General features: G+C 36.2%; 1 protein-coding gene across 1 annotated transcript in view; it reads right to left on the reverse strand.

The window, feature by feature from the left end:
- Nucleotides 1-12,321, reverse strand: part of NSF (N-ethylmaleimide sensitive factor, vesicle fusing ATPase) — a 148,407-nt gene that overhangs the window by 57,065 nt on the left and 79,021 nt on the right. The gene's annotated exons all lie outside the window — the stretch shown is intronic.

The following is a 12,321-nucleotide window of genomic DNA, read 5'->3' on the forward strand; positions in this document are numbered from 1 at the left end:
GGTTACATTATCATGAACCTTCTAGCAATTTATATTTAAGTAATTAACTCTCGTGTCAGGAACCAAAGGCAAAAGTGCACTGTACAGACTTTTTTTAAAAAAGAAAAACCACTAGGGATTAGTAAAACAGACAGGTGAAAACACACATAACCTAAATATAACAACTCATGGACAAAATCAATGATGGCCACAACGAGATTCAAGATTAGATATGACTGGTATTCACTAAACCTCTAGTAAGGATATCATTTTTTAATAGACAAAATTTTGATTATGAAAGTATTAGATGTTAACTGAGCAAAAGTTATAAAACAAGTAGAAATAAGTTAAAAATAAATTATCAACATATCACTTAAAGATAAATGCTGTTAACATTCTTCAGATTTGTTTTAAATTTATCTTAATTAAAAAATTGGAAACTCATTACATCTTTAATTTGCTTGAACATTAACTGTTTCTTTTTTAAAAATCTAAATTTATTATTTTTGGTTCTACTTGCAAAATACATGATCACTATAAAAAATTGGAAAAATACCAAAAAATGTAAAGAAATCACCATCATCCAAAATCAACTAGCAAGAAATAAGTGATATTAATTTGGTACTGCGTAAAAGTTTGCATTCCTTTTTTCAGTTCAGATATCAGTATTTTAAGCTTTTTCCCATGCCTATAAGTATACATTATAATTTTTATATTACAATGTATACAGCTATACATTATAATTTTTAATGCCCCATAATATTTGATCATTATGATTGGTTTCATAATTTAATTCCTCTATTCCACATTAATTCTTTACTGTCACAGACTTAGTAATTTCTAAGTTTTTAGCATTATAAAAGCTGTTGCAATGAACATTTTTATATTGAAGTCTCTGACAATACTTCATGAAGGCAAATTGTTAAAAGGTGTGTTGAGTATTTTAATGCTCTTGAAATAGGCTTTCAAATCTTTTCCAGAGAGGTTTTATCATTCTATAATAATCCTACCACAGTATATAACACTGCCTACCTTGATATATCTCCACAAGTAAAAAGTAGTTCCCAAATTGACAGATGAATAATGGCATTTGTCAATCATTTTTAATTGGCACTTGTCTAATTATTGATGAGGTTGGTACTTTTTAAAATCATATATATATTTTTTTACCATTGTCAACTTTTCTCTTATTACTTGTTCATGTCCTCGGTACATTTTTCTGTTGGGATTTAATAATTTTAATCAATTTATTAAAATTCTTTATACATTAAGGGTATTATTATATTTGTTATACATATTTTATCCCAATTTGCCATCTGGCTTTTAATTTTACTTATGGTATATTTTGGCTTCCCTGATAGCTCAGTTGGTAAAGAATCCACCTGCAATGCAGGAGACTCTGGTTTGATTCCTGGGTCAGGAAGATCCCCTGGAGAAGGGAAAGACCACCCACTCCAGTATTCTGGCCTAGAGAATTCCATGGACTGTATAGTTCATGGGGTAGCAAAGACTTGGACATGACTGAACAACTTTCACTCATGGTATATATTTGGTAAATGGAAGGGTTTTCAAAAATGTATTTTTACTATTTAAGCAGCCAACATTATCAATTTTTATTTTTATGATGTTTTCTGTTACTTTTATCTTTAAAATCTTCCCTTATTACAGACACTGGTAGTCACCTACATTTTATTCTCTTGCAAATTTTTACTTTACGTATAATTCTTTAATCTATCTGAAGTTTAATTTTTATATATAATACAAACCAGGTGGTTCAGTGGTAAAGAATCTGCCTGCCGATGCAAGAGATGCAGGTTCGATCCCTGGGTTGGGAAGCTTCCCTGGAGAAGGACATGACAACCCACTCCAATATTCTCGGTTGGAAAATCCCATGGACAGCAGAGCCTGGCGGGCTACAGTCCATGGAGTCACAAGAGTCGCACATGACTTAGTGACTGAGCACACACACACTAAGAATCCAAGTAATTCTTCAAATATTAGGCTGATCCAAAATTGTTGACTCAATAATCCTTTCTTCATCAAGACACTATTTCTATCAGGCTTTATATTTTTACATATGATAGGTATTTGCAGCCTATACTATGGACAGTAGCAGCTGGGGCAAGCTCTTTCTCTCCATACCTTTTTCTTCTTTATTATAACTGTCTTGGTTACTTTCAACCACGTTTCCTGCCCCATGATTATTAGAATCCTTCTACTAGAGTAAAAATACGTTCTCCAATTAAAAACAAGCAAAAAGCCAAGTTTTGACTGAAATTGGATTTAATCTCTAAATTAGTTTAGGAGGTACTGACATGTTTATTCAGTTCTAAATATCTCTCTCCAACTATTTAAGGCTTTTATGTCTCCCAATAAAGTTTTGTACTTTTTATCATATAGATTTCTTTTTAAAGATTCCTATTTATGGTTTTTGGCAATCATGAATGGGATTTTCACATTACATTTCAGAAACAGTATATATGTAGAAATGATAATAATTTTTTGTATTTATTTTATATCTGACTACTTTACTCTCTTATTTATGCTTTTTTTAGTTGATTTTTTTGAATGTTCTATGTAGACGATCATATTATCTACAAGCACAACTTTGTGCCCTCTTACATAACAGGTATTGCTGTGGGGTATGAGAAATTATTCCTGAACAAAGGCAAACAGAAGGAGAAAGAGAGGAACTAACAGATAAGAATTCAGACGCATGCAGGGCCACTTGAGCAGAAGGCTAAGGGGGAAATCCAGGCCCTATAAATGGGATAATTAAATTTACCCAACATGAGAAACAATAGTTACAGTACTATCACAATAGGGACTAAAATCCAGAAACAGGCCTTTCTAATGAAAGAGAAGATCAAACACACACCCACACATGCACACACACAACTGCAAAAGCAGAATGCTCTTTATACAAGATGATTTTAATCCTGACTTTAGGATGGAAAAGGAGAAATACGCAGTTGGAAGGTCAGCGAGAAACACTGGAATGCAAATGAGGTGAACAGACTCTTTAATAGACTTTTGGTGACAGGAGTAGTGATGACTAAAAAACAAAAGTCTTAGGATTGCTTACTGCCTGCAAGTGGAGAGGGAAGTAACAGCAAACGTAATAAATTACCTGTGATTACGATATGAAAGCTTCAGAAGGGAAAAAAATTCTTTTTTAAGTTTCTACCATGAGAAGACTGAACTGTTAACAGGACATCTAGTTAGAGACATCCTCCAGACAACAAGATATAAACTGAACAAAAGAGGACAGAAAGATAGATGTGAAAGTCATCTACAAACGGCAGAGTATAGAAGCAAATGAGATTCTGTAAGGAGATGAATCATATAATTAAGCTGGAGGAATATAAAAGCCAGACAGATTCTGGGCTACAGTACCAGAAGATGATTCCAATAAAGTCAACCCAAAGAAAACAGGATCAGGAAAACATGACAAAGATGAAAGATGAAGTGCTGTGTCAGAAGCAGGAAGAAAAATGGTTCTAAAAATGACCTGAAGGAAATTGGAAAGGATCTAAAACACACCTGAATATATACTTTAAAAAAATAAAAACCAGATAAAACATAGTATGATCAAGCAGTTCCACTCCTGGGTTTACAGTAGCTCTGCTCGTAATTGCCCCAAACTAGAATCAACCCAAATGCTCTTTAGCGGGTGAGTGGATAAACAAACTATGGTATATCCACAGGATGGAATATTCCTCAAGAGTATAAAAGGATGTTTGATACACGTGACGACTAAGATGAAAGCTCAGAGGCAACATGCTGAGTGGAAGAAGCCATTCTCAGAAGGTTACATACTATGGTCCCATTTATATGACACTCGAAAAGACAAAAGTATAGGGATAGACAACGGATCAGTAGTTACCAAGAGTTATTGGCAAAGGGACAGCACAGGGGAGTTCTGAGAGGTGATGTAAATGCTCTGCATCTAGATTTTGGTGATTGTTACATGAAACTATACACGTCAAAATTTGTAAAAGGGTACACACTGAAATTCAGAAAAGTTAGTTTTACTTCATAATAATAAATAAAAAATATAACATCTTATCACACATTCTATTATTCATTATTTGGAATACTGTTCATTCTTTAATGCATTCTTCTGCAAGATGACAGTCATGTGTTCATCAAGGTTTTCAAAATTTAACTAAGGTTCATTATATTTTTTTTCCAGAATATAACTTACAAATTGTTCTCCTTCCACAATGTTTTAAAACTAAAGTCTGAAAAAATAACTTAATGTCTCAGTTATTGCCATATTTATTAACAGATATCTAAAGATAAATGATAGCTTGTTGCTTAAAAAAAACTTCAACACCAAAACCTATTCACCTTTCTATCTGTAGAGAAGATAGAGAATGAAGAATTGAAACTACAATCTTAGCTTTGCCAAAAAATTCTAGACAGTACAGTATTAATTCTTGCTGTCTTCAATAAAAAACAAGGACACTCCTGTCTGTGACTGAAAAGCTGTGAGATTTTATGCTATTTTTTTAAAGACACCTTTATTCAAGGTTGTCTGTCAATACAGCATAAAACAAAAAGCTGTTATAATGTATGAATTTTGCTGTCAATGAGCCTTATGTTACCACTGGAATCATGACTTCCTTCTCAGTCCAACCTCAAAAATCATCTGTATGGAAGGGAAGCCAGAAACAATAAGAACACTGTGCTTGATTTAATGATCACAGGAGCAATCTTCCCTAAACATAATTCAGTACAATTCTGACCTTTTCAGAACCTTGCTAATCTTGAGACTTGTCATCAGGTCCCTTCCCCCAACCTAGGGAGTACAATAACATCAATTTCTACAGGTGCGTTATTTAAATAAAGGCAAGTTCTTATTGTAATAAATTAGGAATTGGGTAAGGAAGATGTCAAGATTAATGTTCACAGATTAATATAGCTGAATCATCAATAAACCCTTTACCAAAAAGTTTAAAGTTCCATAATCCAATCCTCTTCAATTCACTGACTTTTAGCTCTGTTCTTATGTGCAAAGTCTTCCCCCACAGAAATAGCTGATGCCACTGAGCCCCTGGCAACAGCCTTGGAAAATGGCTGTTCTATATTTAGCTAGTTTGACCTATATGCAAGTGTTCTTCTTTGTCAGCCTGGACTGTCCAGAATCACAGAGGTGATGCTTTTCTTCATTATGTAACACATATATACTCTCCATGGGGCCATTAGCTGAATACACCAAGCCATTTCTGGGTGTAAGAATTGAGGAAAGTATATCAGAAAAACCTAGCTATGATTAATACCTACCTAGAAATTCTTTGCCAACTCAGTTTTATTATTAAATGTCATATTTAAACTGTCTGCAAGTTTCAAATCAGCAACAAAGATACCTATGCAGCCATGTAGAAACTATCACAACAGATCTTATAAAATGCTTCTCACCTGCACCTGATGTTTAATCCTCAGTATACCATTAGGGTCCATTAGAAACACAATTTTGGTTTTTAATTTTCTTTGTTAAGCAGTATTAATATTTATAAAAATTGGTATCGCATGATGTTTTTTCCCTAGAAGTCTGCTACAGGAACAAAAAGGGGGAATTTTTTTTTTTTTTTGGCTATGCTCCATGGCATGTAGAATCTTAGTTCTCCAATCAGTTATTGAATCTGTACCCCATGCTCTGGAAGTGCAGAGTCTTAACCAGTGGACCACCAGAGAAGTTTCAGAAATTATTTTTTTTTTAAATAGAATAGAACTCATTCTGGGAACTCCCTGGTGGTCCGGCGGTTGGGACACTGCACTCACCGGGCCCAGGTGAGATCCCTGGATAGGCGAACTAGGATCCCACAAGCTATGCAGCATGGTCAAAATAAAATAAAATTCATTCTATCTTGCAATTACTGTATGGGTCCATTGGATCTTTTTATAAATCTAAGATATATTATACTATTTCAACATTCTAGAAATTATGTCATCATTACTCGTCAATTAGTCCTATAAAAAAATGAAAGAATGATGGTATTTCTCTGAAGGATGATGCAAGAGTAAAATAAATATCGGATGACATCAACTTTCAGCATTTTTACTGTGTTGCCCAAAGTATAATATCTGCTTTCAGAAAGGTATAAAAGAAGTCTAGACACCATCCACTATCTTTGTTGCATGATTTTAGCTTTAACTGAACACAGTTCAGATTTTTTTATTTTATGGCTGTAATGGCAAAGAAAAGAAAATCAACAGAGGAAAACATTCTGCAATTATTGGATGAATCTAAAGATGAATACAAAGAGTGAGACAGCAGCACCGGAGATACTACTGAAGATGATGAAATGGATCACTCTAAGTAAAATCTGACTATGTGCCTTTAGATGACGGTATGCTAACAGACTGTCTCAAACTCAAGGATGAATAAGACAACAGATGCTGAAGGCAGGTATTACAAAATAATAAGAAGAAATAGATGATGTAGACATTAAAAAATTAGACTGGCCATTAGAAAGCTGTATACAAACCTAAAAATAAAAATATTTTGCAGTTACAGAGTGTCTGATGGCCATCCTCTTTTCAACAAAATTATAAGCCAAATTAAAAAAAGAATTCTTCAAGTATTGTCTTGATGACACTTGACAAGTAGAAGAACCAGAAATAATGATAAACTATAATCTATGAGAGATGTCATTTGAAATTTACAATCAGTGTACAAGTTCATGCATGACAACTGATGAACAGTTACATTTAGAGGGTCCTGCCCATTTTGGATATACATTAGTATCTATTGATCAGTCAACAGATGTCTTCAAAATCAAGAAAATATGGGATAAAAATTTGGTTTTCTATATTTAAGCTCTTATTAAATAGTTTAATAGTCTCTGCTTCCCTTTATTTTTATGTTTTTAAATGATCTGTAAATCAACTTACAAGAAATTTTTAAAAAGGAGTTCTTTCAATCCAGATAGTAAATGGTAATGACTATTTTTCGTGGTATTCTGAGCTGTACAAAGATATTTGAAGCAAAAAATATTGTAGTATTAGGGATGAAATCCCTCGTGGCTCAGACGGTAAAGAATCTGAATGCAATGTGGGAGACCTGGGTTTGATCCCTGGGTAAGGAAGATCCCCTGGAGAAGGGCATGGCAACCCACTCAAGTATTCTTGTCTGGAGAATTCCATGGACAGAGGAGCCTGGTGGGCTATGGTCCATGGGGTCGCAAAGAGTCGGACATGACTGAGCAACTGACACAAGGACACAAGGGATGAATTTAACACTGAATTGGCTCCGGGACTGTCCGAAGAGTTGAGATCAGTCATTAGACTTGCAGTAATATACTAGGACCCAACGCAGCTGAGACAGCTAGAGACCTGAATATGAACAAGAACTTATTGGAATGCAGGGGAGAAAACCACCTTGGGTAAAACTGAAATGATTAAACACCCAACAAGTAGATTTGAAGCAGTAGAAGGGCTGTTATAAAGGCAATGTTTAAAACATTTTTACCACCAACAAAAATTAGAAAAAGTAGAAAATGACAGGGTTTAATAGTACTAGATTAAAAAAAAATTGATGTTATGTTTCTGGTGTTATTCATATTGGTCCACGTACATCTGCTATTTATTTTAATGTCTAAGATGATATTCTATTTCCTACTGGGAAGAATCAAGACGTCTCTACTTTTCCCCCAGCTGCATACAGTACAACCAACATTCTGATACCTGTCATTTTGTGCATAAGTGCAAGAGTATTTCTGTAGGGTAGCTGTCTTGAAGTAGAGCACTCATGGGTCATGGGGTTTGTGCATTTTCATTGTTATAAGACGCTGTCAAATTAATCTATAAGCTATTACCCACTGTATATCTAATTTATACTATGACTAGTAATGTATATGAAGTCCTATTTCTCTACAACCTCATCAACTTTTGGCATTATTAGCCTTTGTAAATTTTATCAGGTTGTTAATAAGGTGATTTTTCTTTAATTATGCTTTTTCCTGAGCATTGTTTCATTTGCTTATCTTCAGTTGGGTTCTTCCTCTGAGAAATTGCCATTTCATATCCTCTGCCAGTTTTTTAAATTGTGGTGTTTGTTTTTTTCTTACCTCTTCAGTTCAGTTCAGTTCAGTCACTCAAGTCATGTCCGACTCTTTGCGACCCCATGAATCACAGCATGTCAGGCCTCCCTGTCCATCACCAACTCCCGGAGTTCAGTCAAACTCACGTCCAATGAGTCAGTGATGCCATCCAGCCATCTCATCCTCTGTCGTCCCCTTCTCCTCCTGCCCCCAATCCCTCCCAGCATGAGAGTCTTTTCCAATGAGTCAACTCTTCACACGAGGTGGCCAAAGTATTGGAGTTTCAGCTTCAGCATCAGTCCTTCCAATGAACACCCAAAACTGATCTCCTTTAGGATGGACTGGTTGGATCGCCTTACAGTCCAAGGGACTCTCAAGAGTCTTCTCCAACACCACAGTTCAAAAGTATCAATTCTTTGGCACTCAGCCTTCTTCACAGTCCAACTCTCGCATCCATATATGACCACTGGAAAAACCGATCTGTTGTTCCATGTCCAGTTCTAACTGTTGCTTCCTGACCTGCATATAGGTTTCTCAAGAGGCAGGTCAGGTGGTCTGGTATTCCCATCTCTTTCAGAATTTTCCAGTTTATTGTGATCCGCACAGTTAAAGGCTTTGGCATAGTCAATAAAGCAGAAAGAGATGTTTTTCTGGAACTCTCTTGCTTTTTCCATGATCCAGCGGATGTTGGCAATTGGATCTCTGCTTCCTCTGCCTCCTCTAAATCCAGCTTGAACATCTGGAAGTTCACGGTTCACGTACTGCTGAAGCCTGGCTTGGAGAATTTTGAGCATTACTTTACTAGCATGTGAGATGAGTGCAATTTGTGTGGTAGTTTGAGCATTCTTTGGCATTGCCTTTCTTTGGGATTAGAATGAAAACTGACCTTTTCCAGTCCTGTGGCCACTGCTGAGTTTTTCAAATTTGCTGGCATATTGAGTGCAGCACTTTCACAGCATCATCTTTCAGGATTTGAAACAGCTCCACTGGAATTCCATCACCTCCACTAGCTTTGTTCATAGTGATGCTTTCTAAGACCCACTTGACTTCTCACTCCAGGATGTCTAGCTCTAGGTCAGTGATCACACTATTGAGATTATCTGGGTCATGAAGCTTTTTTTTGTAGTTCTTCTGTGTATTCTTGCCACCTCTTCTTAATATCTTCTGCTTCTGTTAGGTCCAGACCATTTCTGTCCTTTATTGTGCCTGTCTTTGCATGAAATGTTCCCTTGGTATCTCTTAATTTTCTTGAAGAGATCTCTAGTCTTTCCCATTCTGTTGTTTTCCTCTATTTCTTTGCATCGATCTCTGAGGAAGGCTTTCTTATCTCTCCTTGCTATTCTTCGGAACTCTGTATTCAGATGCTTAGATCTTTCCTTTTCTCCTTTGCTTTTCACCTCTCTTCTTTTCACAGCTATTTGTAAGGCCTCCTGAGACAGCCTTGTTGCTTTTTTGCATTTCTTTTCCATGGGGATGGTGTTAATCCCTGTCTCCTGTACAATGTCAGGAACCTCTGTCCATAGTTCATCAGGCACTCTATCAGATCTAGTCCCTTAAATCTATTTCTCACTGCCACTGTATAATCATAAGGGATTTGGTTTAGGTTATACCTGAATGGTCTAGTGGTTTTCCCCACTTTCTTCAATTTCAGTCTGAATCTGGCAATAAGGAGTTCATGATCTGAGCCACAGTCAGCTCCCGGTCTTGTTTTTGCTGACTGTATAGAGCCTCTTGCTTCTTATATAGGAGTTATTACAGAGAATTCATTATAGAAGATGCCAATTGTTTGTGGATTATATGGACTTTAAATATCTTCTCTAGTTTGAGACATCTGTATTTTGTTTAATTTGACAAAGAATTTTCTTTATATTAATGTAACCAAATTAACATTTTTCCCATATCTTTGATTTCTCTGTATTAAAGAAATTCATTCCTAGCCTCAATTCTTAAAGCTTTTCCCTATTCTTCTAAAACTTTTCTTTTGTAACTTTTAATTTTGTTTTTTGCAAATCCATTTTGTAATTTTGTATGAAGTGAGATAAGGACTACACTTTATCTTTCTCCAGAAAGACAATGATCTCAGTCCCATTTACGGAACAGTATATTATATCCCCTCTGATCTGTATAGCCACTTTTCACATAATAAGTTCCTCCTATGTTCCTCAGTTTCTTTGGTCTGTTTTTACATGCATATATAAAACTGTTTCAATTAGTGGGCTTCCCTGGTGGCTCAGTGGTAAAGAATCCACCTGTCAATGCAGGATACACGGTTCAATCTCTGGTCCAGGAAGACCCCTGGTGTGGAGGAACTAAGCCTGTGCATCACAACTACTGAGCCCGTGCTCTAGGGCCCAGGAATCGCAGCTACTGAAGCCTATATGCCTAGAGCCCATGCTCCACAACTAGAGAAGCCACTGCGATGGGAGCCACGCACTGCAACCCGAGCAGCCCCACATCACTGCAACCCGAGAAAAGCCCGTGAAGCAACAAAGACCCAGCACAGCCCTCCCCCAAAAGAAAAATGTGGGAAAAAAGAACTTGTTTCAATTACTACAGCGTTCCAGTAAGTTTTGATACCTGAATAAGTAAGTTTTCACTATTCTCCAAAATTTCCATGACACTTCAAGCATCCAAATAAAAAAGTTGTTAAATTCCAAAAAATTCATGTTACACTCGATTGGAAAAGCACTTACAGATTAATATGGGCAGAACTGTCATTTTTATGATGTTAGGATTCCCATATGAACACGTTCTATCTTACCATTTATTAGCTCTTGAAAATTCAAAACTGCTTATAATTTTCTCCTTTATTTTTCCTGTTAAAACAGATTTAATCCTAGTTACCTTACCATTCTGACTGCTGTTGGAAGTTAAATCTTTTTTTAAAGTTACATTTTCAGTGTCTTCACACTTTGAGTCATGTTATTCCCTTCCTGCTTGTAAAGTATTTGAGTTTTATTTATTCCTTCCTCAGCTCCCCCTCATGCCTTGAAGAGCTTGAGAACTATATACAATTTTCATATAAACATATGACTTAAGTTTTATGTTAATTAACATTAGCATCTTCTTCCCAAATAATACAAGGATCTTATATAAATTCAACCCACTTACCACATGGTTTGTTCTGTATTTTAGTTCTACCCTTAAATAATGGTATGATACTGATCATCATTATCATTTTGTACACTGAAAGCTTATTAAATTTACCTCTTTTAAACCTTTTTATTGTGAAATATGGCATACCCAGAGGGAAAGTTCCCCAAATGTGTATGTATGTCTGAAGGAATTGTCACAAAATGAGCATCCATGTAAACTTAACGGGAACTAGAATAGTGCCAGCATCCTGGCAGTGTCTCCTTACAACCATTCCCCAACACCCCTCACCCATCATGCCTCAAAGGCACCACAATCTGATTTTTATGGTAACTATTTCTCTCCTTTATAGTTTTACCAACTAAGGAACATGTATCATTAAACACCATACTTTAGTGGAGCTTTATATAAATGAAATCATACAGCACAGATGATCCTTTCTTGTCTGATTTCTTTTGCTCAACATTCATTTGTGATATCTACAAATATGAATAGCTATGTGTACAGCCAGGCTTCCCTGGTAGCTCAGCTGGTAAAGAATCCGCCTGCAATGCAGGAGACCCTGGATCGATTCCTGGGTTGGGAAGATCCACTGGAGAAGGGACAGGCTACCCACTCCAGCATTTTTGGGTCTCCCTGGTTGGCTCAGCTGGTAAAGAATCTGCAATGTGGGAGACCTGGGTTCGATCCCTGGATTGAGAAGATACCTAAAAAGGGAATGGCTATACCCACTCCAGTATTCTGGCCTGGAGAATTCCATGGACTATATAGTCCATAGGTTGCCATAGTCTGTTTACTTTTATTATAATACAGTAATTTACTGTGTATTTATATGACTGTGAATTCTAGGTTGACAAGTTACTCTCTTAAAAAAAGGCATTTAACTGATTTCTGATTTTCATCGTTTCCGTTGAGAAGAATAAGTGTGAAAGTGAAACTCACTCAGTCATGTCCGAATCTTTGCAATCCCATGGACTATACAGTCCATGGAATTCTCCAGGCCAGAAGACTGCAGTGGTAGCCATTCTCCAGGGGATTGTCCCAACCCAGGAATCGAACCCAGGTCTCCTGCACTGCAGGCAGGTTCTTTACCAGCTAAGTCACTGAGAAGACAAATGGCAGCTATTTGTGCTTATTGAAAAATAATTCACTTTTTTCCTCTAGTTGTTTTTAAGATTTCTCTCTCTCTTTTTTTTTTTCA

Source organism: Capricornis sumatraensis, chromosome 8, assembly GCF_032405125.1.
Source record: "Capricornis sumatraensis isolate serow.1 chromosome 8, serow.2, whole genome shotgun sequence".
Classification (NCBI taxonomy): domain Eukaryota; kingdom Metazoa; phylum Chordata; class Mammalia; order Artiodactyla; family Bovidae; genus Capricornis; species Capricornis sumatraensis.